At 48.6% G+C, this 27226-nt stretch overlaps 1 long non-coding RNA gene across 1 annotated transcript in view; it reads left to right on the top strand.

Moving 5' to 3' along the window:
* LOC124787818 overlaps positions 1-27226 on the top strand; it is a 415837-nt gene that overhangs the window by 71031 nt on the left and 317580 nt on the right. The window lies entirely within an intron of this gene.

Here is a 27226-nt window from a genome sequence, read left to right as displayed (position 1 = left end):
TACGTAGTTTCTGTATGAATATCTGCTACACCGTTTAGAGAAATCCCATAATTCATTCCCACAACCCAATAGGTCCTAGCAAACCAGTAATCCCGATATCGACGTCTCCGATATTTGCCTGTATTCCTGTTATAGCAAGTATTCACTCTCTGATGGCAGTTATCTTGGTCACCCCAATGTAACGCGGAATTTACCACTAGGTGTCACGAGAGACGGAACCCCCCCTCCCCCTATAAAAGTAGCCTTGAGGGGGGGGTATCGTCTTGCTGCAAAAGAAGCAGTAACGACAGAATGGATCGGTCAGGGGAACTCAGTGACCTCGAACGCGGGTTAGACATTGGATGTGACCTGAGAAACAAAACCAGCCCTTCTAAACCTACCCAAGTTGACTGTTGGCGATGTGACTGGGAAATGAAAACGCATAGGAACAACCACAGCTAAACTAGTACCGAAAATATCTCACGTACCGACGGACAGGAACCGTCAAGCATTGCGGAGGTTCGTTCTAAAAAATCACATTAAATCAGCAGAAGAAATTACCGATGACTGCCAAAGTGCAACCAGCTACCCAGTTAGCACAATGATCGTGCGTTGGGAGTTAAAGACACTGGCATACAGTGGTCGAGCAGATTATTATAAACCACTCATTTCTATAGCCAGTGTTGAGCAACCCTTGAGGTATTTAAAGATCAATAGCATGACTGTAAACGGTTGATTTGGAGTGGTGAATCACACTCCGTCCTGTGGCAATCCGATGGGTGGGTTCGTTTATGGCGCCTGGAGCACATTACCGGCCATCATGAGTAACGCCAAGAGTGAAATACGGAAGAGCCTGCGTTACGGTACGGGAGCATTTTTCGTCGTGTGTGGGTCCCTTATTGAGTTAGAAACACGGTAAATACGGAAGGGTGAAAATAGACTACACAACATTGTGTAATGCGTACAGCAGAGGTACAGCTCGGATCGTCGATCGTTTGTAACAGTATAACAGTGCACCCTGTCATAAGGCAGCATCTGTGGAGCAATGGTCTGTGGAAAATAACGTCCCCGAAACGGACATTCCCGCCAAGAGTCCCGGCTTGAACACAATAGCAAACTTTTGGGACGAGCTGGAACGTCGACTCCGCTCCACACCCTAGCGTCCAAAACATCACCAGCCTCTCTGGTTTCGGCTCTCGATGAAGAATGGTCTGCCATTCCTCCACAAACTTTCAGACATCCCATTGAAAGTGTCCCCAGCAGAGTTAAACCTTCCATAAAGGTAAAGGTGGACACATCCCATATTAACGACTACTAATATGTGGCTCTGAGCACTATGGGACTTAACATCTAAGGTCATCAGTCCCCTAGAACTTAGAACTACGTAAACCTAACTAACCTAAGGACATCACACACATCCATGCCCGAGGCAGGATTCGAACCTGCGACCGAAGCGGTCACGCGGTTCCAGACTGAAGCGCCTAGAACCGCTCGGCCACAAGGGCGGCTACTAATATGTGTCCACATACTTTTTGTCAGATATTCTAGGTATACTGCGCCAGTTCCATCGGAAGCCCAGTAGAGAAATATGAAGCTGGTATATGTACAGATATCTTTGGTGATCTTGCAGCTCTAGAAGAATGAAATTATAATGAAATCTAGACCTTTAGCTGCTTACAGTCGGATGGAGCGTCTGCCATGTAAGCTGGAGATCTCGGGTTCGAGTCTCGGTCAGGGCACACATTTTTCAGCTGTCCCCGTTGATATTTATCAACGCCTGTAAGCAGCCAAAAGTCTACTTTTCATTATAATTTCACTAGAAAAATGTCTGTTGAAACTACTTCTTTAATTATTTTTTTATTAAACACTGACCTACAGAATATTCCCTGACAAACGCCACTCAAACTTAACCTTTTCATTTATTACCCACAATGTACGAGTCCCATAGTGCTCAGAGCCATTTGAACCATTTTTGAAATATAGGGTTTTGAAGGGCAGAGCCACGGGTCGTAACACATCTGAAAGGTAACTTCCACTATTCAACGGACCGTCAACGCGAGCAAGAGGTGACCGAGACGTGTAACCAATGGCACCCCATACCATCACGCTGGGTGATACGCTTCCAATGTGTGTTCACCGCGATGTCGCCAAACACGGATGCGACCATCATGATGCTGTAAACAGAACCTGGATTCATCCGAAAAAATGACGTTTTGACATTAGTGCACCCAGGTTCGTCGTTGAGTACACCATCGCAGGCACTCCTGTCTGTGATGCACCGTCAAGGGTAACCGCAGCCATGGTCTCCGAGCTGATAGTTCATGCTGCTGCAAATGTCGTCGAACTACTCGTGCAGATGGTTGTTGTCTTGCAAACGTCCCCATCTGTTCACTCAGGGATCGAGACGTGGCTGCACGATCCGTTACAAAATTGGTCATCAGTCCCCTAGAACTTAGAACTACTTAAACTTAACTAACCTAAGGACAGTACACAATACCCAGCCATCACGAGGCAGAGAATATCCCTGACCCCGCCGGGAATCGAATCCGGGAACCCGGGCGTGGGAAGCGAGAACACTACCGCACGACCACGAGATGCGGGCACGATCCGTTACAGCCATGCGGATAAAATGCCTGTCATCTCGACTGCTAGTGATACGAGGCCGTTGGGATCCAGCACGGCGTTCCGTATTACCCCCCTGAAACCCACCGATTCCATATTCCGCTAGCAGCCATTGGATATCGACCAACGCGAGCAGCAATGTCACGATACGATAAACCGCAATCGGGATGGGCTACAATCTGACCTTTATCAAAGTCGGAAACGTTATGGCACGCATTCCTCTTGCTTACACGAGGCATCACAACAACGTTTCACCAGGCAACGCCGGTCAGCTGCTGTTTGTGTATGAGAAATCGGTTGGAAACTTTCCTCATGTAAGCACGTTGTAGGTGTCGCCACCAGCGCCAACCTTGTGTGAATACTCTGAAAAGCCAATCATTTGCATATCACATCATCTTTTCCCTGTCGGTTAAATTTCGCATCTGTAGCACGTCATCTTCGTAGTGTAGCAATTTTAATGGCCAGTAGTGTATAAAGTGAGAAACGCAGTTACCGATACGTAGCATTCGCAGAAATCAGTAGTATTGGAAGTCTCGGTTTAGGCCATCCCCAGTGACTAATAAGCTGAACGTCCTGTTGACGGGATTCAGCACGATTCTGAACGCCAGACGTACAGCTGTTGGAAAACGTTGCTGTTGATGCAGCCGCTTTGCAGCTTCGCCTCAGCGATATTCCGGCAAAAAGTTACCAGACCTTCCCGACGATTCCACGATTTCCGCAGTCAGTCGCTGTATCCCCATCCCAATTCCAATACCAATTGAAATTCGGGTCAGATATCGATTTCGTTTAGAAAATTGTGTATTTGCTTTCAACTCCTCTCACGCATATTAATCAGTTCCTCCTTCAATATTTCAGCACCAATGCAGAAAATCTACAATAGTGGACCCTACGTAACTTGACGTTTAAACCTACAGGACTTTTGCAAAAAGAAATTATCGAAAAAACCTGACACTCCTCAGGTCTTCAGTAATCAACTATTCCGAAAAGCTAATTAGTACTATGTATTCGTATACATAGTACTTTCGTCCAACATACCCATGGACAAACAACTGTGACTTGTAACATGGGAACAATCTTGATCCACAGCGACAAATAAAACTATTCCACCATGACATGGGCTTTACAGCCCGCTATCCACAACAGGTCATTAATGACTGCGCGAACTCTTGCGCGTGACCTCCGGCGGAGCAGTCGCTACAATAAAGCGGACGAGTAGTGTCAGGCTCGTTCCTCTCACGCTTTTCCAGATGGTGTTGTCTTTTTACGCAATTTCTGGTTCTTATCATCCAGAAAGGCAATCGTACACGAGAAGGGGACCAAATTCCCAACCCTTGAGCTTCGTGAATGGGATCTTCACTGTGCAGCACAGTGCGCCCATTAATATACTGGGGACGGATCTCGAGTTTTCTCATGTTTCGTGTGCCATCCGTTACGGATGGATCTCGAGATAAACCACGTTTTCTACACACTGTAGATGCCACCTGCTGTGATGTATTTTAACTACCTCGTCTATTAAGGTGTTCACACCAGTAGTCAATGCATCAAACTAGATTGCCTTTATGTACTTTTCCCTTATTTACTATTATGATCGTATTTTGATTTTTCTACAAGAAATTTCGTCTTCATGTTCCTCTTTTTAGAGACAGCCCTATTCGTAAAACGGAAGGAAATGAAGGAATATAAAATGCTTTCGGTGGTTCTTGGCGATGATTATTCAGATGTCCTAGTGATAATGAAGGCCTGGATGACTATGTGAAAGAATCTTTTATGGCTCTGATGACGATTACTGTGATAGCGACATCGTTAGACCTGTAAAGAAATGTAAAGTGGCAGTGTTTTCTCTGTAGTTACTGTGCAATAGTACAAAATTTCTACAATTGGTACAAGTGGTACTCATATAAACTTAGAGAGCATGAACTTTAACTCCGGCGTCAAGACAGTAAGCTTTATTTTGCCTAATTCTGTTATACCGACAAACCTTTTAGTCAAGTTATGTTTCCAGATTATATGTACAAGGGCTATCCACAAAGTACATTACGTTTTGGAATTAAAAATAAATAAAGTATTGGATTTTTTTTTATTATATACAGATGAAAGCCACACTTAAATACTACTTTTCTACATAGTTGCCATTTAAATTAAGGCACTTATCGTAGCGATGGACGAGCTTGGAAATTCCTTCGTCGTAAAATTCGGCCACCTGCGTCTTCAACCTCGTGGTTACCTCTTCTTGAAGCTATGCGTCGTCATCAAAACGTTGCATAGCCAACCACTTCTTCATTGCTGGGAATAAGTGGAAGTTGCTCGGTGCCAGGTCGGGACTGTACGACGGATGAGGAAACAACTCTCACTTAAAAGATTCGAGAACTTCACGAGTGGCATTTGCCGTGTGGGCCCGGGCGTTGTCGTGAATCAGCAAGATCTTTGAGCCCAACTTCCCCTGCACTTGTTTTGTATTGCTCTTCTGAGGTTGTGCAGAGTTTGGCAATACCTTTGAGAGTTTATTGTAGTGCCTCTTTCCGGGAAATCCACAAAAATCACACCTTTTCTGTCCCAAAAGACAGTCGCCATCACCTTCCTTGCCGACATTGTCTGCATGCATTTCTTGGGTTTTTGTGGGGAATTTGTGTGCCCCCACTGCATTGACTGCAATTTTGTCTCGCAGTTCACATGCTTACATGTTTCGTCACCAGTAACGGTGCGATCAAGTAATGAGTCGCCATCTTTCTCGTAAGCGTCCAAAAACGTTAACGCTGCAGCCATTCGCTGATTTTTGTGAATCTCTGTCAAGATTTTTGGTATCCATCTTGTACATCACTTGTGGTAACCAAGCTTTTCGGTAATGATTTCGTGCAACAAACGTCGTGAAATTTGTGGAAAACTCATAGAGAGTTCCGTTATTCGGCAGTCACTATGCTGGGTCTTCCACTTCGCTCTTCGTCGTGAACGTTAGTTCGGCCATTTTTAAATTTTATGACCCATTGACGAACTCCACCTTCAGTGATTATTTTTGTGGCGGTGTTCGTAGCGACAAACAATTCGCTGTAGAAACGGCTTACGAAGTCACCGCCACACTTTTAATAGCGGGCCGACCGGTCCGCTGGAACAGTGAACAGAAAGATGAAAACCCAAACACTCTGATTAAATAAAAGTCGGTACTTATCTTTATTGACGAAGATACAGAAACACAATAGTGAACTCGGTGTCTACAGAAATCTGTCTAGTTCGAGTCGGAGCGGCTAGGTCAGCGTCGGCTGACGACAAACAACAACTCTGCTGCGATGAACACACAACTGACTAGCAAGTACACAATTCGGTGGCGAGTATACAACTGAGCGGCGAATACAGAACTGTCCTAGCGCTCGCGACTCCAGCGCTTAAGAAGCCAGAAGCCAGCGGTGGCGCGCGCAGACTTGCGGCGATTTCCTGTATCGCTGGCGCTGCTTATGCGGACGGCGTCCGGACTTTGATGCTGCCAACCTTTTGGCAGCGGGCTCGGGTGGCATTACTGGCTAGGATATAACACTCCTCCCCCCCAAATTGCCGCACCGTCGTTGAATAATGACGTGGCGAGCGTCGACGGCGGGGGAGGGGTCTGGCCGCAGGCGTAGCAGAAGAGACCGGGGCGGAGACTGTTGTCGGTGGCAGTCCCCAGTCCGCACCCCAGCATTGGCCGCGCGGGGACTCGGGAAACACCGACTGAAAACCGAGGTCAGGGTGCACGCCTGTGACCACGGGCGCAGCTTCTGGTACTGGACGCGACGGGGCGTCGGGACCCACGAAGAGAGGCAGCGTCTCCTGACGCTGCGTCGACGGCTGCTGAGTGGGCGCCGGACAAGGCGCTGCGGTGTCAGACTCCTTGGGGGTGCCCAAGGAAAGCGGCTGCAGGACAGGCTGCACAGCCACCGCTTGGGAAGGCGGCCCGGCTGAGGGGTCGACGTCCATCAGCTCCGAAGGCGGGGACGACTGAAGAGGGACCGCAGGCGCCGGAGCGACCACCTGGGACGCTCCCGGATGAAGCTGCGCGGGAGGCATCAACGGGACGGGCTGTCGGCGTGGAAGCGGCGACGGCTGCTGCTGCTGCTGCCCTGGGGGCGGCAGCGAAGTCGGAAGGCGCGGCTGGAACCCGCCGCGGACCAAATCTGTGGACAAAGAACGAGCGGCAGAATCCGGGCGGCCAGCGCGGCGCAACTGGATCTGATGCCTCCTGTGCACCCCAGTAGCACCTTGAACAGTATAAAAACCGCGACCCTGGACACTTATCACGGTACCACGTTCCCAACGACGGCGACCGTGATAAACTCTGAAAAAAAACGGCGTCGTTGCGCTGAAAACGCGTGCGATGCTCAGAAGCGGCGGGTCGATCCGGGGGGTGCAACAACCGTAGTAGGGTGCGATGACGACGGCCGTGGAGAAGCTCCGCAGGCGAAGGGCCGTCGCGTGGCGTGGTCCGGTACGACGACAGGAACGTGATGAGGGCCTGCTGACGAGAGTGCGTAGCACGAAGGCGGTCCATATGATCCTTGAATGTGCGTACAAAACGTTCCGCTGCACCATTCGATTGAGGGTGGAACGGCGGAGTCAGAACATGGCGAATGCCATTGGCAGAACAAAAACTTTCAAATTCAGCAGAGGGAAATTGTGGACCATTGTCAGACACTAAAACTTCTGGAAGACCCTCAATACAAAAAATTGAAGTCAACGCCTGTGTAGTTTGTGCAGACGTTGTAGACTGCATGAGCACAACAAACGGAAAATTACTAAATGCATCTATCACGATGAGCCAACGAGAAATCCAATATGGACCAGCGAAATCAATATGTACTCGCTGCCAGGGACCGGCAGGGCGTGCCCACTCAAAATAGCGTTGAGGCGGAGCAGCTTGGTGTTCGGCACACGTCGAACAATCTGTAGACATCTGCGTAATCTGCTTATCAATGCCGATCCATGTACAATGACGGCGGGCAAGCTGCTTGGTGCGGACCACTCCCCAATGACCTTGATGCAACAAGTCGAGGACCTTGGATTGGAGCACTTGGGGAACCACTACACGAAGCTGGTCATTCTCGGTGCGTAACAGCAAAACTCCGTGCGAAACAGACAACAGATGACGTTGCGGATAATAGCGACGAACCACAGGATCCGATATGTCCTTTGCCTTGGACGGCCAACCACGTTGAACAAAACGTAATAGTAAACGCAGATGAGGATCCGTAGCTGTCTCACGTGCCACCTGACGATAATCAATCGGAAAATCCCGGAGGGATTGATGCTCATCGGCGTCAATCTGATGGCAAGAGTCGTCAGAGGAATCGAAGACATCATCCGCAGCATTCGGCAATCTAGAAAGCGCGTCAGCGTTTGCATGCTGAGCTGTAGGGCGATACAGTATCTCATACTGGTATTGTGATAAAAAAAGAGCCCAACGTTGTAGCCTCTGAGCTGTCTGCTGAGGAACTGGTTTAGACGGATGAAACAGTGACGTCAGGGGCTTGTGATCTGTTACTAAATAGAATGGTCTACCATAGAGGTAGTGATGGAATTTTGTGACACCGAACACAATAGCCAACGCTTCCTTGTCCAATTGGCTATAATTACACTGAGCTTTGTTTAGCAATTTAGATGCGAACGCAATAGGACGTTCGGTGTTACCGACTCGGTGAGACAACACAGCACCGAGGCCGAAAGAAGAGGCATCACAAGCTAACACCAGAGGCTTGTTAGGGTCGTAATGGACCAGACAACGATCATTCAATAAAGCCTCTTTAAGCTGCTGAAAGGCTGATTGGCAATCAGCTGACCACACAAACGGAACATTCTTACGGCGGAGACGATGCAACGGTGCAGCAATCTGTGATGCATTAGGTATAAACCTAATATAATACGTCAATTTGCCAAGAACTGCTTGCAATTCATGCAGATTGCGAGGGGCGGGCAAATCACGAATAGCTGCTAAATGTGACTGCGAGGGATGAATGCCTTGAGCATTAATAACATGTCCCAGATACTCCATCTCCGTAAGGAAAAATGAACATTTATCGATGTTGCAACGTAGGCCTGCCTGAGACAACACTTTAAACAAACACTCCAAATTACGGAAATGTTCAGCAGGCGTCCGACCGGACACAACAATATCGTCTAAATAGTTGCAACACGATGGCACATTAGCCAGAAGTTGTGACAAAAAACGCTGAAAAACAGCTGGAGCTGACGCACAACCAAAAGGCAAACGCAGAAAACGGAACAACCCCAACGACGTGTTTATGACAAAATACTGTTGTGATTGCTCGTCGAGGGGCAATTGCAAATATGCTTCACGGAGATCAATTTTGGAAAAGAAACGAGCTTCCCCTAACTTATCCATCAGCTCGTCCGGTCTAGGCAAAGGAAAAGAATCAATGACAGTCTGAGGATTAACTGTCGACTTAAAATCAGCCCACAAACGTAACTTGCCAGACGGTTTCTTTATAATAACTAAGGGAGAAGTCCACTGGCTCGCTGAAACGGGTTGAATAACACCGTTGTTTTGCCAACGACGAAGTTCATCTGCTACAGGTGCCCGGAGGGCATGAGGCACTGGACGAGCACGACAAAATCGAGGCTGAGCATTATCTTTCAACGTAATATGAGCGGCAAAGTTCGCAGCACAACCTAGTTCGTCTTTAAATATGTCACTGTATCGTTTACACAAATCGGTTATGCTGTCTTGAGGAACAACAACAGAATTAATTTGCAACACATTGTCTTGGATAGACAGGCCAAACAAGTCAAAACAGTCTAATCCGAAAATGTTTACACTGTCTGTAGCGCGGAGCACTGTGAATGAAACTGTTTTTGTATTGCCACGGAATGTGGCTGGCACGCTACATACACCTAACACAGGAATTTGTTCTCCACTATAAGTAGCCAAAGAATGTTTTGCCGCTGAAAGTTTAGGGCGGCCGATAGCCGCATACGTAGCACTATTTATGAGAGTCACAGACGCACCAGTGTCTAATTGAAAATTGAAGGTCTTATCCTGGATGCGTAGTTTCACAAATAGTTTATTACACTGTCTCTGGATCGGTGCAGTGGAGGCGGAAGACACAAAATCAGCGCGTTTAGCGCGTGTTCGCTGCTTACGACAACTCGTGGGTTGGGCGGGTGGAACAACAACTCCCGCGTCACTTGCAGTCTGTACATCACTTTTCACAGCGTTTGAATTACGCTTGGGTCGCATAGCAGAGGGCTGGGTGGGTGGCTTATTGCGAACAAGTTTATTACCCACACGAACCGTGGAAGAGTCTTTAAACGCGACCTTCTGGGCGGGCTGGCTGTGAAGAACATGAATATCCATGGGCTGGGCAGCACTAGAATTGTTCTTGCGTTTACGCAAACAAACAGTCTGTATGTGTCCTTTCCTTTGACAAAAGTGACAAACCGCGTTTCTTAACGGGCAACGTTCACGAGGATGAGCAAGAACACACTTAGGGCAAGACTTAACTCTATCATTTTGCACACGCGGCTGACGAATGTGTTTAACATGACGCGGCCGTCTAGTGTTTACAGTCTGACTCTGCCGGTGGGGCCGCGGGCGTGACATAACTTGCTTAGCACAGGCAATTTGAGAAATACATGGCTGATCTAACTCACACTCAGCATAGTCAAAAGTATCTTGGGCGTCAATGATGTTCATCACAGTCTCTAATGACGGGTCAGGCAACTTTAAGATAGCAGCACGAATACGAGATTCTGCAATGTTTTGAGTAATAGCGTCTCGTAACATGACATCACTGTAGGAAGCTCCACACACACAATTAAATCGGCACTGACGGGTGAGGCCCCGTAAATCTGTTAACCACTGTTTATTAGATTGATGTGGCAGTTTCTTTAATCTGAAGAACTTGAATCTGGCTGCTGCCACATGAACTCGCGACTCGAAATACTCAGCAAGCTTGTTAACAACAACATCATAGTCTAAAGCTTCTGGCGTTGATTCCGGGAACAACTTACAAAGTAGTCGATAGACTTCCATGCCTGCAGTGGAAATTAAATAAAGCTGCCGCTCAGTACCTGTGATTTTGTAGACTGTCATGTGCGCCTGCAACTGCGCGAAATATTCTCGCCATTCTTCTCTTGATGCATCAATAGCACGGAAAGGTGGTGCTTGCTGCCTGTGCTTGTTCCTTTTGTGTTGGAAGATTAGCCGCTTGTGTGGCGATTGCTACCACCAGACTTTGTATTTGCTGACTCTGTAACAAGATCAACTGTTGTAATTCGGCAGACATAGTGAACACAAATTAAACCAGCCCCCAAAATTTTATCGCTATAATTAGTATAACAAGAAACAAGTTGAACCAGCCCTGCACACGAGTTCGGAAGTCCTCGTCGCCAGTTTTGTGGCGGTGTTCGTAGCGACAAACAATTCGCTGTAGAAACGGCTTACGAAGTCACCGCCACACTTTTAATAGCGGGCCGACAGGTCCGCTGGAACAGTGAACAGAAAGATGAAAACCCAAACACTCTGATTAAATAAAAGTCGGTACTTATCTTTATTGACGAAGATACAGAAAAACAATAGTGAACTCCGTGTCTACAGAAATCTGTCTAGTTCGAGTCGGAGCGGCTAGGTCAGCGTCGGCTGACGACAAACAACAAATCTGCTGCGATGAACACACAACTGACTAGCAAGTACACAATTCGGTGGCGAGTATACAACTGAGCGGCGAATACAGAACTGTCCTAGCGCTCTTTTTTTTTTCCTTTATTGTAATTTTCAGCACCTCATACAAGGCGGGCTGGCAGCAGCTTAATACGCCGCTCTTCAGCCTTATGGGGTACAATAATATGAGATAGGTGACACAGAAAATACAAAAAATGGCGGGCAAAGAAAGTAGGTACAAAAAAACAAAAAGAAGAAGCCGTTCACGTTGGACAATAAAAACACTAACACTTGTTGACACGGCGCACAAAACACGGAGAACTGCGACGGCACATGTGAACAGTTGAGTTGTAACTGCACGAAACACAAAACGAAGCACACACACTAGACACTGATGGCGATGATCTCCGGCGCGCGAATGTTCACTATGCGTGTGCGAGTCCGGGGACCTGCCAAGAGAGGAGGAGGAGGAAGGGGAGTGGGAGAGGGAGAGGGGAGAGCAGAGATGCCATGGGCAGGGGAGAAAGGGGGGAGGGAGGAAGGGGGAGGGGAAGCCCGGGGGGAAGAGTGGTGGAGGGAGGGGACGGGGGAAAAGGAAAGAGAAGGGGAGGGAAGGGAAGAGAAGGGAGGGAGGGAGGGTGCCTAAAGGAAAGGACACCGGAAGTGGGTGGTGGGGCAGGGTCAAAGTTGATAGGAGGGGTAGATGGAGGGGAGGAGGACATCATCAGGGAGGGGGAGCTGGCGGAAGCCACCTTGGGAGAGAGTAAGGAGGGTGGAGAGATGGAGACCGCGCGGGACGTGGGAATACAGGCGCGGCAGCGGGCGGGGATGGGAGAGGATCGGGGATACGAGCGGGTGAGGAGGATGAAGTTTACGGGAGGTGTACAGGATCTGTATCCTTTCAAGGAAAAGGAGGAGGTGGGGGAAGGGGATGAGATCATACAGGATCCGCGTGGGGGAGGGGAGACGGATGCGATAGGCAAGGCGGAGAGCATGGCGTTCAAGGATTTGGAGGGATTTATAAAAGGTAGGGGGGGCGGAGATCCAGGCTGGATGGGCATAACAAAGGATAGGGCGGATGAGGGATTTATAGGTGTGGAGGATTGTGGAAGGGTCCAGACCCCACGTACGGCCGGAAAGGAGCTTGAGGAGATGGAGTCGGGAACGTGCCTTGGCTTGGATTGTACGGAGATGGGGAGTCCAGGAGAGGCGACGGTCGAGGGTGACGCCAAGGTACTTAAGGGTGGGAGTGAGGGCGATGGGACGGCCATAGACGGTGAGATAGAAATCAAGGAGGCGGAAGGAAGGGGTGATTTTGCCTACAATGATCGCCTGGGTTTTCGAAGGATTGACCTTGAGCAACCACTGGTTACACCAAGCGGTGAATCGGTCAAGATGGGATTGGAGAAGGTGTTGGGAGCGTTTCAGGGTGGGGGCAAGGGCAAGGAAGGCAGTGTCATCGGCAAACTGGAAAAGGTGGACGGGGAGTGACGGCGGCGGCATGTCCGCTGTGTACAAAAGATACAGGAGGGGGGAGAGGACGGAGCCTTGGGGCACACCGGTGGAGGGGAAAAAGGTGTAGGAATCTGTGTTATGGATGGTGTCATAGGAAGGACGGCGGGAGAGAAAGGAGCCGATCAGACGGACGTAGTTAATGGGAAGGGCGAAGGTTTGGAGCTTGAAGAGGAGACCGGAATGCCATACGCGGTCATATGCACGTTCGAGGTCCAGGGAGAGGAAGATTGCGGAGCGACGGGAATTAAGCTGTTCAGAAAGGAGATGAGTGAGGTGAAGGAGAAGGTCGTCGGAAGAGAAGGACGGCCAAAAGCCACACTGGGTAACGGGAAGGAGGCGGTGCTGGCGGAGATGCTGGTGGATGCGTCGGGTGAGGATGGATTCCAGGTCCTTGCTGAAGACCGAGGTAAGGCAGATGGGATGGTAGGAGGAGACAGCGGACGGCGGTTTGCCAGGTTTAAGGAACATGAGGATACGGGAGGTTTTCCACAGGTCGGGGTAGTAACCGGTGGACAGGACTACATTGTAGAGCCTGGCCAGGGTGGAGAGGAAAGAGACAGGAGCTTCACGAAGGTGTCGGTAGGTGACACGATCGTGACCAGGAGCGGTGTTGCATTTTGTGCGGAGTGTAGCAATGAGATCCTGTGTAGTGATAGAGGCATTGAGTTCCGTGTGTGCAATGTTGTCCAAGTACTGGAAACCCGGGGCGAGGGGAGGGACGGAGGTGTCAGTTCGATCGCAGACATCCGGGAAGAGGGAGTAATCGAACTGCGGATCATCGGGGATGGAAAAGACATCGGAGAGGTAGGAGGCAAAGTGATTGGCCTTACTAAGGGTGTCAGGGAAAGGGTGATCATCATGGAGAAGAGGATAATAGGGGGAGGGTTTAGTTCCGGTAAGGCGACATAAGGCCGACCAGAACTTGGACGAGTTGATCGGCAGGGTAGCATTTAAACGGGTGCATGTCTGTCGCCAGTCCCGGCGTTTCTTAGCCGCGAGCAAATTACGAATGTGGCGCTGGAGTTGCCGGTGGCGTCGTAGTGTGTCCGGGTCACGCGTGCAGAGGAAAGCACAGTAGAGATGACTGGATTCACGGAGGAGGAGACCGGCCTGTGGGGGTAAGGTAGGACGGTGGGGGTGGATGGCGACAGTAGGGACGTGGGCCTCCACTGCCTCAGACAAGGTCTGCTTGAGAAAGGAGGCGGCTTGGGTGACATCGTCTGGGTGGTGGTAGGTGAGAGGGTGGCTATCGACCTGGGTGGAAAGGGTATCCCGGTAGGCATTCCAGTCGGCGCGGGAATAGTCGTGGACATACTTAGGGGGAGGGTCAGTACGAGGGTCGGGGCGAGGGCGACGACCGTCTGAAACGGTGAGGAGGACAGGGAGATGGTCGCCACCAATAGGCTCCAGGACATCCACCATGATGCGGCCAAGGAGGTTGGGGGAGGAGAGGATAACATCAGGAGTGGAGTTGGATTCGGGACGGGTGTGCTGGGGGATGGGAATGAGGTCACCTTGAAGGGAGGAGAGGAACCGATGCCACCGCCGTAACTAGGCGGCGGAACGACTATGGATGTTGAGGTCGGCGGCGATCACGTAGGAGGAGAAGGTACGGTCAATGTGGGAGAGGAAGTCGAAGAGAGTAGGGGCGTTAGGGCTGACATAGATGGTGGCGCAGGTAACGGTAAGGCCAGGGAAGAAGAGACTAAGGATCAGGTGTTCAGTGGGGTCGGGAAGGAGAGGTTGGAGCCGAACGGGGATCTGGCGAAGGTGCCCAATGGCAACTCCGCCACGCACAATTGGGAGGGGATTGTCGGAGCGGTGGAGGAGGTAGGGCGAAGTGTGGACGGTGTGGTGGGGTTGGAGGAAGGTTTCATTAAGGAGGAAGGCGTCCATGCGGTGGGTGGCAAGGCTATGGAGAGAGAGGTTCTTGTTGGCGGGAAGGGAGCGGATGTTGTTGAAAAGGATACGTTGCTGTCGCGCCATGACAGGGATTTAAACGAGGGTGTCAAGACGGGAGAAGGTGAAATGGGCCTGGTTGTTGGAGTAGGTGGCGTACATTTTGAGGTGGAAAACGGATCGGGCGGCGAGGGAGATCTGTTGGAGGGTGTGTGGGCGCAGAAAAGGATGTACATTCTGCAGGACAATGGTGAGGAATCTGATGATGTCCTCAGCGGTAGGGGGTGGGCGAAGGGAGTTGCCGGGAGGGGTGGGGGCGTCCAGAGGGCGGATAGGAACGGTGAGTTCAGGAGTGGTAGGAGGGGGTTGGGCCTTACACTTCTGGGAGTAGGTGGGATGAGGGACGTTACAGGTATTACAGGAGGGGGGGGGGGACTGGAGATTGGGGCACTGCCGTAAAAAGTGGGCTTGCCTACAGTGCGGGCAGGTGGGGGCCTCGCGGCACTCAGATGTTGGGTGCGCATTATATCGCAAGCACCTTTGGCAGCGGAGGGATTGAGGACGGGAATGGGAGGGGTCAACTTTATGACGCTGGTTAAAAAGGAGGGCACCCTCCTTCAGGAGACTGTCTATGGAGGGGGCGTGCTCAGAAAAAACGCGCATAAGGCGGGTGGGGCCGGCAGCGTTATGGATCCGGCGAACCGCACGCACCTCCAGATGGGGATGGGCTTGAAGCTCCGCCAACACCTCCTCCTCCGTGATCACTGGACTGAGCCGAGTGATCACGGCGGTGAGGGTCGGCGGGCGACGCGGAGGTTGGGGTTGGCGGGAGGGAGGTGGCGAGGGAGCAGGGGTGAGAGAGGCATGAGGGCCAAAGCGGGTGATAGGGATGTGGGAAAGGATGTCCGTGTGGAGGGTAGGGCTGGGGGAGGAGAGGAGTACCGAATCACGGCGAGGGGTGAGGAGGAATATGGGGGCACCAGGACAATTCTGGCGAAGGAAGAGGGTGAGGTTCCGGGCTTCAAGGAGGGAGGGATCCGGACGGGAGAGGAGGTAGCGGTAGGAGGAGGGGGTAGAGGAGGAGGAGGAGGGGGCAGGGATGGGCGGGGAGACATCCATGGCATCAGGGGTGGGGAAAGGGGGACGAGGCGGAGCCTTTTTGGGAGCAGACGAGACAGGAGTGCCACTGGGGCGCTTGACGGCGGCGGAGAAGGTGTGGGGGATGGGAACAACTGGAATGTGGCGGGGAGTGGCAGGTCCCGGGGCTGGAGTCGGCGCCGGAGATGGTGACGGCGACGGTGAAAGCGAAGGCGACGGCGTCGATGACGATGACGGTGGCAGTGGCGGCGGTGATGGCGAAGGTGACGGGGAGAGCTGGGCGTGGGCAGTGGCCCGACGGGCCACCACCCGAGCCGGAGCTGCAGTGACAGGCTGGGGGAGTGGGGTGAAGGGATCAGAACGAGAGGAGCGAGAGGAAGAAGCGGGAGAGGGGGCGACAAAGATGGAGGGTGAAGGGAGAGTGAGGAGAGGTGGGATGGAAGGAGGGGGGTGGGACTGGGCACACCAAGTTATAGTGGTGGAGGCGGCGGAAGGGGATGTATAGACGATGGCGGTGGTGGTAGTAGTGACGGTGGTGGTGGGGGCGGACATGACGACAGGAAGAAAAAACGCACAGCACGAAAAGGAAAGGACATAAACTGGGAAACGGCGAAGACGCAGACGGACGAAGACCGGCGAAGACGCAGACGGACGCAGACCAGGGTCGGACGACCAGGGCGGACGGCGGCGGCGACGGCGGCGGCGGCGAGCACCGGCTGGCGGCGGCGGCGGCGGCGGCGGCGGCGAGCACCGGCTTGCGGCGGCGGCGAACGGACGGACGGACGAACAGCAGGCGAGACGGACAGCGAACAGGCAGGCAGGCGGACGGACGGACGGACGAACGAACAGCTACAACAGCTAGCGGCGGGCGGGCAGACAGACAGACAGACAGACAGACAGAAACAATCTTCGAAAGCGAAGATTCCAACCAGGGAGTAGCCCAGGCCTTGGAATCTGGCGCCTTCGAATGAGGGAATCCAACACTCTGTTCCTCCTAGCGCTCGCAACTCCAGCGCTTAAGAAGCCAGAAGCCAGCGGTGGCGCGCGCAGACTTGCGGCGATTTCCTGTAACGCTGGCGCTGCTTATGCGGACGGCGTCCGGACTTTGATGCTGCCAACCTTTTGGCAGCGGGCTCGGGTGGCATTACTGGCTAAGATATAACAATTATGTTGTCCCCATACACTTCACAAAGCTGCCGATAGATTTCTATCGGTGTACAGTTTTTTGCAGTCAGAACCCTTATTACAGCACGCACTTCACACTTCGCGGCATTTTCAATTAACGCTGACATTTCAAACTGTCACAGTAACTCAACGGAGTACAGCACGAACCTCTCACTAGCACGGCAGGGTGCCGACTGAGCGGCGGAATGCCATGACACCAAGATGGCCGCGCTAGCCCCGCCCCTAACGGACACAAACGAAAACGTAATGTACTTTGTGGATAGCCCTCGTTCATTCATCTGTACATATGTTGATTGTCGTAAATTCTGCCTTCACACTGAAATAATTTTATTTGAGTTATAACATTTCAAAGTGTATGAATTCCATAGCTGGTACAACACACGATAATTATAAAGCTCAACTATAATAGAAATACCCTCATTAAAAAAAAAAAAAAAGAAAAGAAACAGAGAACCTGCAGGTGGATCAAAAGTATGATTCAAATTTAAAGTAAGCTGTTTGTCAATGATTTTCTGATTGCAGACTAACTTCAAAACGACACAAGATAGGCAGAAAATCACACTTGCAAACATCACCAAACATATTCATGTAAAAACCCACAAGTGTGATTAATTCTGGAAACAAGTTGTGCTAAGCATAAAAAAATAAGTAATTGGTGCAGGTTTCATTATTTAAATCACTGTTAGTTTTATTGAAAAAGGTATAATGTTTTTCACAGAAAAATTGGAAGCATTAGTTTTCAGCCTGCCCTGGTATATATAGTGACGAATGACAACCACTGCACTGAAAGCGATTTAGATATTAAGGAGAAACTTTTATTTCTACCTTTACTTCAGATAAGTTTGTTTAGTGCCGTAAAGTAGCGCCCTATAGTTAACTGCAGTGAAATAGTGACGATTTCTTTCCTGAAATTCCAAAAAGCACAGCTGTGTGAGACAGTAGTGAGATAGGGCTGAACCCTGTTGCCGATGTTATTCTATTTAGATGAGTCATCTATAAAGGAAACCATACGAGCAATTGGCAAAGGGAATTAAAATCCAGGGAGAAGACGTAAAATTTTGAAGTTTACAACGATATTGAAATTCTGAGATGGAAAGGGCCTTGGAAGAGCAGTTGAACGGAATGAATAGTGGCTTGAAAAAATGTTATGAGATGAATATGAACAAAGGTAAAAGAGTGGTAAGAGAATATAGACAAATCAAATCAGATGATGGTGAGGGAATAATATTAGGATGCGAAACTCTAAAAGTAGAGGAAGAGTATTACTTTCTGAGTAGCAGAATAACTGGTGATGTCCGAAATAGAGAGCATATTAAATGTAGAATACTAATCGCAAGAAAATATTTTCTGAAGAAGAGAAACCTATTGATATATCAAATGTAAACTTAAATGTTAGGAAGCCTCTTCTGAAGATATTTGTCTGTCTGGAATGTAGCCTTGTATGGAGGCATTAAATGTGGACGATACGCAGTTCAAACTGGAATAGAATAGAAGCTTCTGAAATGCCGTGTTACAGAAAAATATTGAATATTAGATAGGTAGATCGAGTAACTAATGAAGCTGTACTCAGTCGAATGGGGGGCGGGGGGGGGGGGATGAAACTTATGGCACAACTAGTCTGAAAGAAAGGATCGGTTGACAGGACAGGACACATCGCCACTTTAGTACTGCGGGGAATTGTGGGTCGTAAATATTGCAGAAGGGGACCAAGAAGGGGACAGCAAGCAGGATCAGGTGGAAGTAGGTTGCAGTAGTTAGGTCAGAGATCAAGAGGTCTGTGCAGGACAGACTAGCGTGGTGGGCTGCACTGAACCAGACACTATTGAATGAGGACCACAGCGGCAACAACACCTGTGGCTGTGTTTCGTTGGTGAAAAAAAAAGTTTGCCCTATGCTTCAGAGTCCACATTATAGTGTAGGTTTTTCTATAACCGGTATGACAAGTCAATTCAGAGGGCCGGCCGGAGTGGCCGAGCGGTTCTAGGCGCCACAGTCTGGAACCGCGCGACCGCTGCGGTCGCAGGTTCGAATCCTGCCTCGGGCATGGTTGTGTGTGATGTCCTTAGGTTAGTTAGGTTTAAGTAGTTCTAAGTCCTATGGGACTGATGACCTCAGAAGTTAGGTCCCATAGTGCTCAGAGCCAATTCAGAGGTCAGAGTAATGCACTTACACTGACCAGAAGGTGTCAGTACACAACTTTCATTGCGGGAAATGCAGCCATATATTTATGAAAGGAAGGCAACATTTTTTTTTCATTTAGGCTGTATTTAGTTGAGTTTCTTTTTCGTTCCACAACTAGTTCCAGCTTCTCAAGATGTATCGAATGTTTAGCTGACTGTTCTTCAACACCATGACTATGACAATAACGAAGAAATGACAATTCTTGGAAGTGTTATCAAAGTAAACGATTTTGAATAAAAAATTAGTAAGGATTTGTACAGATAGAAGCTGAAAGTTAAAGAAAAGTCAGCCGCACACAGAAATTACTCTTGAAAGAGAAAGAAAAAACTAATTTCGCAGTTCTCATCTATCGCTGTAACGTTTCTAAAAAACCGAAAAAAAGCCGAAATTGGGTTTCGCACCGAAATCAAAAAGTATTATAAGGCACGCCAACCATAAAATGGAGCCGTTAAATAAATCAAGAATGTAGTAAATCGGACGTGACGATTGTAACATGGTGTACATCAGATACACCGGAACAAACTTTCCCTCACCCTCTGTACGATTGCATCTGGTACACTCGGTCGAACATTACTTTTCTGTTCACAGAGACAATTCAGTGTTCGAAATCAACGCACAATGCTGTGTTTGCCTGGTGGTTCTTTCCATAATTCCTTCTGAATGTACGCTGCACTGTTGTAACAAATAAACACCTCTCATATTCCAACGTGCTAAGACTGTTTTCTTGATTTGTCGCCATTCTGTGAAGGTCTTGCACTCTTAACGCCAACTAGTGGACAGAATGCAAAGTCGGTGAGTTTACGGTTCAGTTCACGCATCAGTAAAGTTTCTACATGTAATACTTCTCTAAATATAGAAGTCTGAAAACTATTGAATTATTTATAGTAGGGCTGCAGTACGAAGCGGCCACACACCCAAAAGAACATTGCCGCGACCGACACCTATTGCTGTTTACTAACGCGTACCCGGAGCAGCGACAAGTGTGCTAGCGTACGTAGTGTAGTCATGAAAGGAGCTCGGGCAAAATGGAAACGCGGCGCAGCTTATTGCCGCGCAGTGGTGTGCGGCCTCGGACAGTAAAGTATGCAGATGCGGGCAGAATTTCTTGCCAAGTGCGGCGCGGACCGTGCAGCCGTCGCAAATTGCAGGCGGCAGAGCGGCCAGGGGCGTCAAGGCCAACCGGCGTACACGTGTGGCAGTGACTGCCCGGCTCGTCTCGTCCTTCGCTGCACTCAACCGCGCAGTTGCAACGCGACCGCGCGCAGATGGCAGCACTGCGCCGCGCCGCCGAAATTGCAGCGCCGCTCCGCGACAGTCACGTAATGCCTGTAACCCGCGATTTGCACAACTCGTTGACGCTCCTAAAATGAACAAAAGTTTTACTTCAGACAACGCTGGATGTTGCTGAAAACTCGGAATTTTATATAAATTTAACGAGATAAATTTGCACAAAACATTTTATAAAAACCATGTCAGGAAAGCGGCTTCATATCTTGCGTCACTAACTGCTCTCACCGAGCGAGGTGGCGCAGTGGTTAGCACACTGGACTCGCATTCGGGAGGACGACGGTTCAATCCCGTCTCCGGCCATCCTGATTTAGGTTTTCCGTGATTTCCCTAAATCGCTTCAGGCAAATGCCGGGATGGTTCCTTTGAAAGGTCACGGCCGATTTCCTTCCCCATCCTTCACTCACCCGAGCTTGCGCTCAGTCTCTAATGACCTCGTTGTCGACGGGACGTTAAACACTAATATCCTCCTCCTCCTAACTGCTCTGTCTTAACACGTAAGAATGTAACTATTGTTCACGATGCAAACTTGTTCTAACTTCATTAAAGTAAGAACGTACAGCATACGTCCGCCCTGCTTTTTTCATGAGAAACATTTACAGTGCAGATTTCTGTTCAACCATTTCTTTTGCACAAACTGCAGACACTTTTGTTGTTATATTTCTGCATCGCTTCTGTCATCTCGCGTTCACGTTGTGGCCGAATGGAAGATGTGTTTCTCAACTATTTGCAGAGCTAAAGCTCAGGATTTAAGCGCTAAAAGTACATCTTTCGTGATAATCTACTTTATACTGGCACTCATGACACACTACAGCTAAAGAACTGCAATACTTGACAGTAAATTGAAGTAATACAGTTTTCTTTTGAATAGAGCGATGTGCATTTTTAGCTTATTGAAAGACCTTCAAAATTACGTACAGCGATCGAGTCCATCTCAGTGTGTGAAATGGAACTTTTCACAAAAATACTATTGTGGTAGAACTGAAGATCTAGACTGTCAACCAAAAAGAAATATTACTCAGATTGCCGTGTTCACGTCACATAACGAAGACGATACCGCTATGTTCCGACTGACGGTTTTTTTTTTTTTTTTTTTTGTGGTTTTAGGGCGCACAACTAGAATGGTCATTAGCGCCCAGACTAAATTAGGAATGCACCGCGAGGCACAAGGTTAAAACAGCAACGAAAAGGGACAATACTATAAAAGACAGACAGGCATAGGATTAAAAAAAAAACGGCATAATCAAATGTCCGTAGACAGATTTGTCAAGTTGATAAATCGAAGAACGTGAGCAGCTGCTCCGGGGTCATCCGCTAAAATGGCATCCAGAGTACATGGCAGGCCAAGATGAACGCGCAGTTTAGTAAAAGTTGGACAGGACGTTAAAATGTGGCGTACCGTCAGCAATTGCCCACATGAGCAGAACAGCGCCGGCGCAGCCGTCAGCAGATGGCGATGGCTGAACCGGCAGTGTGAGAGCGTTAGAGAATAACGGGAACTCACTTGCACAGTAATAAGTAAGGCAGTATTCGTATCGTTGTAGCGAATGCTTTGGTGTCTCCCACTATGCACCCTCATCTTCTATCTTCCTTTCTGGTTAACTTTTCCACAATGAGGTGACAAAACTGGCATTCTATATGCTCTTATGCAGATGGCGCTATTATAGCGTACACGTGGCATAATAGAGCAGTACGTTGGCGGAACTGCCATTTGTGCTCAGGTGATTCATGTGAAAAAGTTTCCGATGCCATTACGGCAGCACGACGGTAATTAACAGATATTGAACCCAGAATGCTAGATGCATGGGACATTCGATATCGGAAATAGTTAGGGAATTCAATATTCCGAGACCCACAGAGTATAAAGTGTGCGGAGGCTAAGCAGTTTCAGGATTACGTCTCACCACCGACGCACAGTGGCCGACGGCCTTCACTTAACGACCGAGAGCAGCGGCTGTTGTTTAGAGTTTTCAGTGCTGACAGACAAACAACACTGCGTGAAATAAGCGCAGAAATCAGTGTAGGACGTACGACGAACGTATCCGTTTCCGCAATGCGGCGAAATTTTCCATTAATAGACTATGGTAGCAAACAATCGATGCGAGTGTCTTCGCAAACAGCACAACATCGCCTAGCGCGGCTCTCCTGGGTTTGTGACCATTCAGTTGGACCAGAGACGACTGAAAAGCCGTAGCCGGGTCATGTGAGTCCCGATAGTAGGATTCGAGTGTGCTGCAGACCCCAAGAAGCTATATACCCACGTTATAAGCAAGACACAGTGCAAGCTGGTGGTGGCTCCAAAATGGTGTGAGGTCCGACTGAACCGATCATCGATTGGAAATGGTTGCTTGCAGTCATTCATGGACTTAACGTTCCCAAATAACGAAGGAATTTTTTTGCATGACAATGCGCCATTCACTGGGCCGCAGTAGTTCGCGTTTCGTTTGAAGAACATTCTGGACAGTTCGAGCGAATGGTTTGGCCATCCAGATCGCCCAACGTGAATCTCATCGAATATTTGTAGGAAATAACTGAGAGGGGACTTCGTGCACAAAATCCTGCACCGGCAACAGTTTGCCATTATGGACGCCTACAGATGTAGCATGGATCAATATTTCTGCAGGGAACTTCCAACGACTTGTTGAGTCCATGCCAAGTTGAGCTACTCCACTACTCTGGGCAGATCGTGGTCCCACACGATTTAGGAGATATCCTATGATACTATAAAAGAATCGATAGGTCTTAGACATGTGGATAGCATAATTATCACAGAATATGGATTAATGATAAACAAACCTTGCAAAACATCAAAATTCGTAATGATACAGTAAGGAAAACGTGAACGGTTTCTCCTAGTGGCGAGCAGTATTATGCAGAATAGTTGTCGGACTAGCAGCGACCAAGCTACCGCTCTTCCAACCTTCATTTGAAATTAAAAGGAATGATAATAACAGTGGTGATATGCATAACGTGATGAGCGTTTTTCCGTTGACTGTTATAATGGTGGGAGCTTCTGGCCACTGTATGCTAACAATGAGTTGGATGAGGAAGAAATAGGACAAGATGTCGTGTGAAAGAGCGTGAGGGATGCGTATTGGAGAAAACAGTTGATAGTTGGATTTAGGAACAGATGATTAGTAGGATTTCAGCTGCACACAAGGTAGACTTCACAAGGAATGGGGCAGATGGGGTAATTTACGGCTGACAGGTGGGTAGGTCTCAGTAGGAGATTTGAAGAGGTGGAGGTGTGGGAACATTATGAACTGGGACACGGTGTGGATGGGAGAAAGTAGTTGTATACTGAAAGCAACATGGAGTGCATGTCGTTGGCAATAGTAAATCTTGTGAGAAGTCAAGGTTCATGCTGCTCTTGGGTAGATGAAGATGTAGCGGACCAGGGTCTTTCATTTACGTATGATGACCTTAGGATTTAGTTCCCATGTTCGACTGGTTAGCAGTCTGCCTATTGTGGATTTTCTACATGTACATCATACTCCGAAAGCCACCTCATGGTGTGTGCGGAGGGTACTTTTGATACCACTATCTGATCTCTCCAACGTTTTCCCACTCTCGTATAGCGCCTGGGAAGAAAGATTGTCGGTAAGCCTCTGTACTGGCTCTAATTTCTCGAATTTTCTCCTCGTCGTCAATACGTGAGATGTTTGTGGGGGGAAGTAATATGTTGTACGACTCCTCCTGAAAAGTGCTGTCCCGAAAATCTCTCCTGATGCACAACGCCTCTCTTGTAACGTCTACCAGTGGAGTTTGTTTAGCATCTCCGTAACGCTCTCTCGCCAGCCTAAACGAGCCAGTGACGAAACGCACCGCTCTTCGTTGGATCTTCTCTATCTCCTCTATCAGTCCTATCTGATAGGGATCCCAGATAGATGAACAGTATTCAAGAATCGGGTGGAAAAGCCCCTTATAAGCCATTCCTTTCGTGGATGAGTTACATCTCCTTAAGATTCTTCCGGTGAATCTGAGTCTGATGTCTGCTTTTCCCACTATTTGTTTTATATGGTCATTCCACTTAAGGTCGCTCTGGATAATTAGGTCTTGATATTTTACGGCAGACGCTGTCTCCAGCTGTTTGTCATCAATAGTGTAGCCATACAGCAGTGGATTTCTTTTCCTATGTGTGCGCAGTATATTACATTTGTTTACGTTCAGGGTCAACTGCCAGAGCCTGCACCATTCATCATTTCTCTGCAGGTCGTTCTGCAAATTCTTACTATCTTCTGGCGTTGCTGCTTTGTTATAGACAACTGCATCATCTGCGATAAACTTTAGAGAGCACCCGATGCTTTCTACTAGATCATTTATATATATTGTAAACAGCAATGGTCCTATCACACTTCCCTCTCGTACTCCGGATATTACCTTAACATCTGTCGATTTTGTTCCGTTAAGAGCGACGAGTTGAGTTCTATCTGCAAGAAAGCCTTGAATCCTATCGAACGTCTGCTCCGATATTTCGTAAGCCCGTATTTTTTTCATTAAACGGCAGTGCGGGACGGTGTCAAATGCCTTACTGAAATCAAAAATGCAGCATCAACCGGAGCGCCGTTGTCCACTGGGGCTGTGGATCTCATGGAGGAACAGAGCGAGCTGAGTTTCGCAGGATGTCCGTTTGCGGAATCCATGTTGATTTTTATAGAGGAGATGTTCATTTTCGAAAAAACATCATAATTCTTGAGCATGAAACATGTTCCATAATTCTTCAACAGATTGACATCAAGAATACAGGTCTATAATTGTGTGAATCTGTCTTATGGTCTTTCTTGAAAACGGGAATGACCTGCGTTTTTTCCAGTAGTTAGGAACCTTTCGTTGCTCAAGTGATCTACGATAAATTACTGCTAGAAGATAAGCAAGTTCTTTCGCATAAACTTCATAGAATCTTATAGGTATTTCACATGGTCCTGACGCCTTTCCACTAGTACGTGATTGTAACTGCTTTTCAGTTTCGCGACCGGTTATCTCAATATTTGCCATTTCGACGTTAGAACGACAATTGAAAGAAAGGACAGTGTCACTATCTTCCCCGGTGAAACAGCTTCGAAAGACTGAATTCAGTATTTCGGCCTTCTGTCTGTTATCTTCCGTTTCGATGCCGGTGTGGTCGCTGAGAGAATGAATAATGATTTTGACATACTGATTTTAGATACGATCAAGACCTCTTAGGGTTTTTACTCAGGTCTTACTTTAAAAATCATTGAACGCTTCTCTCATTGCACTGCTTACACTCATTTTCGCTTCGATCAGCTTTGTTTGTCAGCTAGGTTTTTACTTCTCTTGAAACTGAGATGAAGTGCTCTTTGTTTACGTAGCGCTTTTCTAACACGGCTATTAAACCATGATCGATCTTTCCCATCCCTTAAGACCTTACTCGGAACATACTTGTCTAGGGCATATTGAACGATGCCTTTGAATTTTTTCCATTTCTTCTCCACATCTTCGTCCATCTCAAGCAACGATGGAGTTCTTATCCGTGACAATGCTCTTTGTGACCGAACTGCAATTGTTCACGATTGTTTTGAAGAACATTCTGGACAATTCGAGAGAATGATTTAGCTACCCAATCTGCACGACATAATTTTTTTTTTCCTTTATTGTATTTCGATTCCCTCCGAAGGGGGCGGGCTGGCAGCAGCTTATTACGCTGTTCTGCAGCCTACAGACTTTTCAAAACGTAAGAAAGAAGATAAGAAACAATAAAAGCAGGCGATAAAATGTTGACTGAAATTGTAAAACGGCGGAAAATTGTGGAAAGTTAAAACAAAAAGCAAAGGGTTGGCAAATCTAATAAAATATACAGGAAGCAGACAGGGAACATAGTAGACAGACAATTAAAAACCATGGCGACAGTCTGGTTTCTCTTCGCAAGAGATACAAAAATCACACCCAGCGACAGTATGATGGCCTTTCGCAACGCTTCGGAGAAGACACATAACACTGAACACTCACTGTAAACACTGTACTAAAATGTCGGCACAAAGATAATACACCATAGCCGAGGGCAGATGGGGGGGGGAGGAGGTCCTGGGCAGATGAGGGGGGGGGGGGGAACAAGGACGGAGGAGAGGAAAAAACTAAAGGGGGGGGCGAACTAAAGGAGGGAGAGGACTCATAGGGGGGGGGGCGCAGGGCAGACGCGAGAGGGAATGGGAAAAGGCAGAGGAGGGAAATGAAAAAGGACTCGTGGGAGAGAAGGGGGCAGAGAGAGGGTAGGTGGGGAAAAAAGAGGATGGAAGGGGGGGGCAGAGGGAGCCCAGGAAAAGGATGGAGGAAAGGATAGGGGTGAGCATCAGAGTTGATATGAGGGATAAATAGAGGGAGAGAGGGCATCATCGGGGAGGGGGAGTTGATGGAAGCCACCTTGGAAAAGAAGATGAAGGATGTAGAGATGGAGGGTAGGGGGGACACAACAGTGAAGACGTGGAATGGGGCGGAGATGGGAGAGGAGAGGAGCAACCAGGGGGTGAGGGGGATCAAGGTGGCGGGAAGTCACGACATAAATCCCAACGAACATTTAGGTGGTATTATCTAGAGGTGGTCAGTTCGAGCACAAAATTCTGCGCCGGCAACACTTCCACAGTTAGGGGCAGCTATAAAAGGCAGAATGGCTCAATATTTCTGCAGAGGCTTCCAGCAACTTTTTGAGTCCATTCCACGTCGAGCTGATGCACTACACCAGGCGAAAGGAGGTCCGTCACGATATTAGGAGGTATTCCATGACTTTGTCACCTCAATGTAATTCAGTTGCGCTGCCTTAGAATTGAACACACTGGAGAGACGGATTAGAAAGAGTGGCTGTCG

The sequence above is a fragment of the Schistocerca piceifrons genome, chromosome 1 (genome assembly GCF_021461385.2).
Source record: "Schistocerca piceifrons isolate TAMUIC-IGC-003096 chromosome 1, iqSchPice1.1, whole genome shotgun sequence".
NCBI lineage: Eukaryota > Metazoa > Arthropoda > Insecta > Orthoptera > Acrididae > Schistocerca > Schistocerca piceifrons.
The sequence above is the reverse complement of the archived record's forward strand: the minus strand, read 5'-3'. Positions and strand labels throughout refer to the sequence as shown.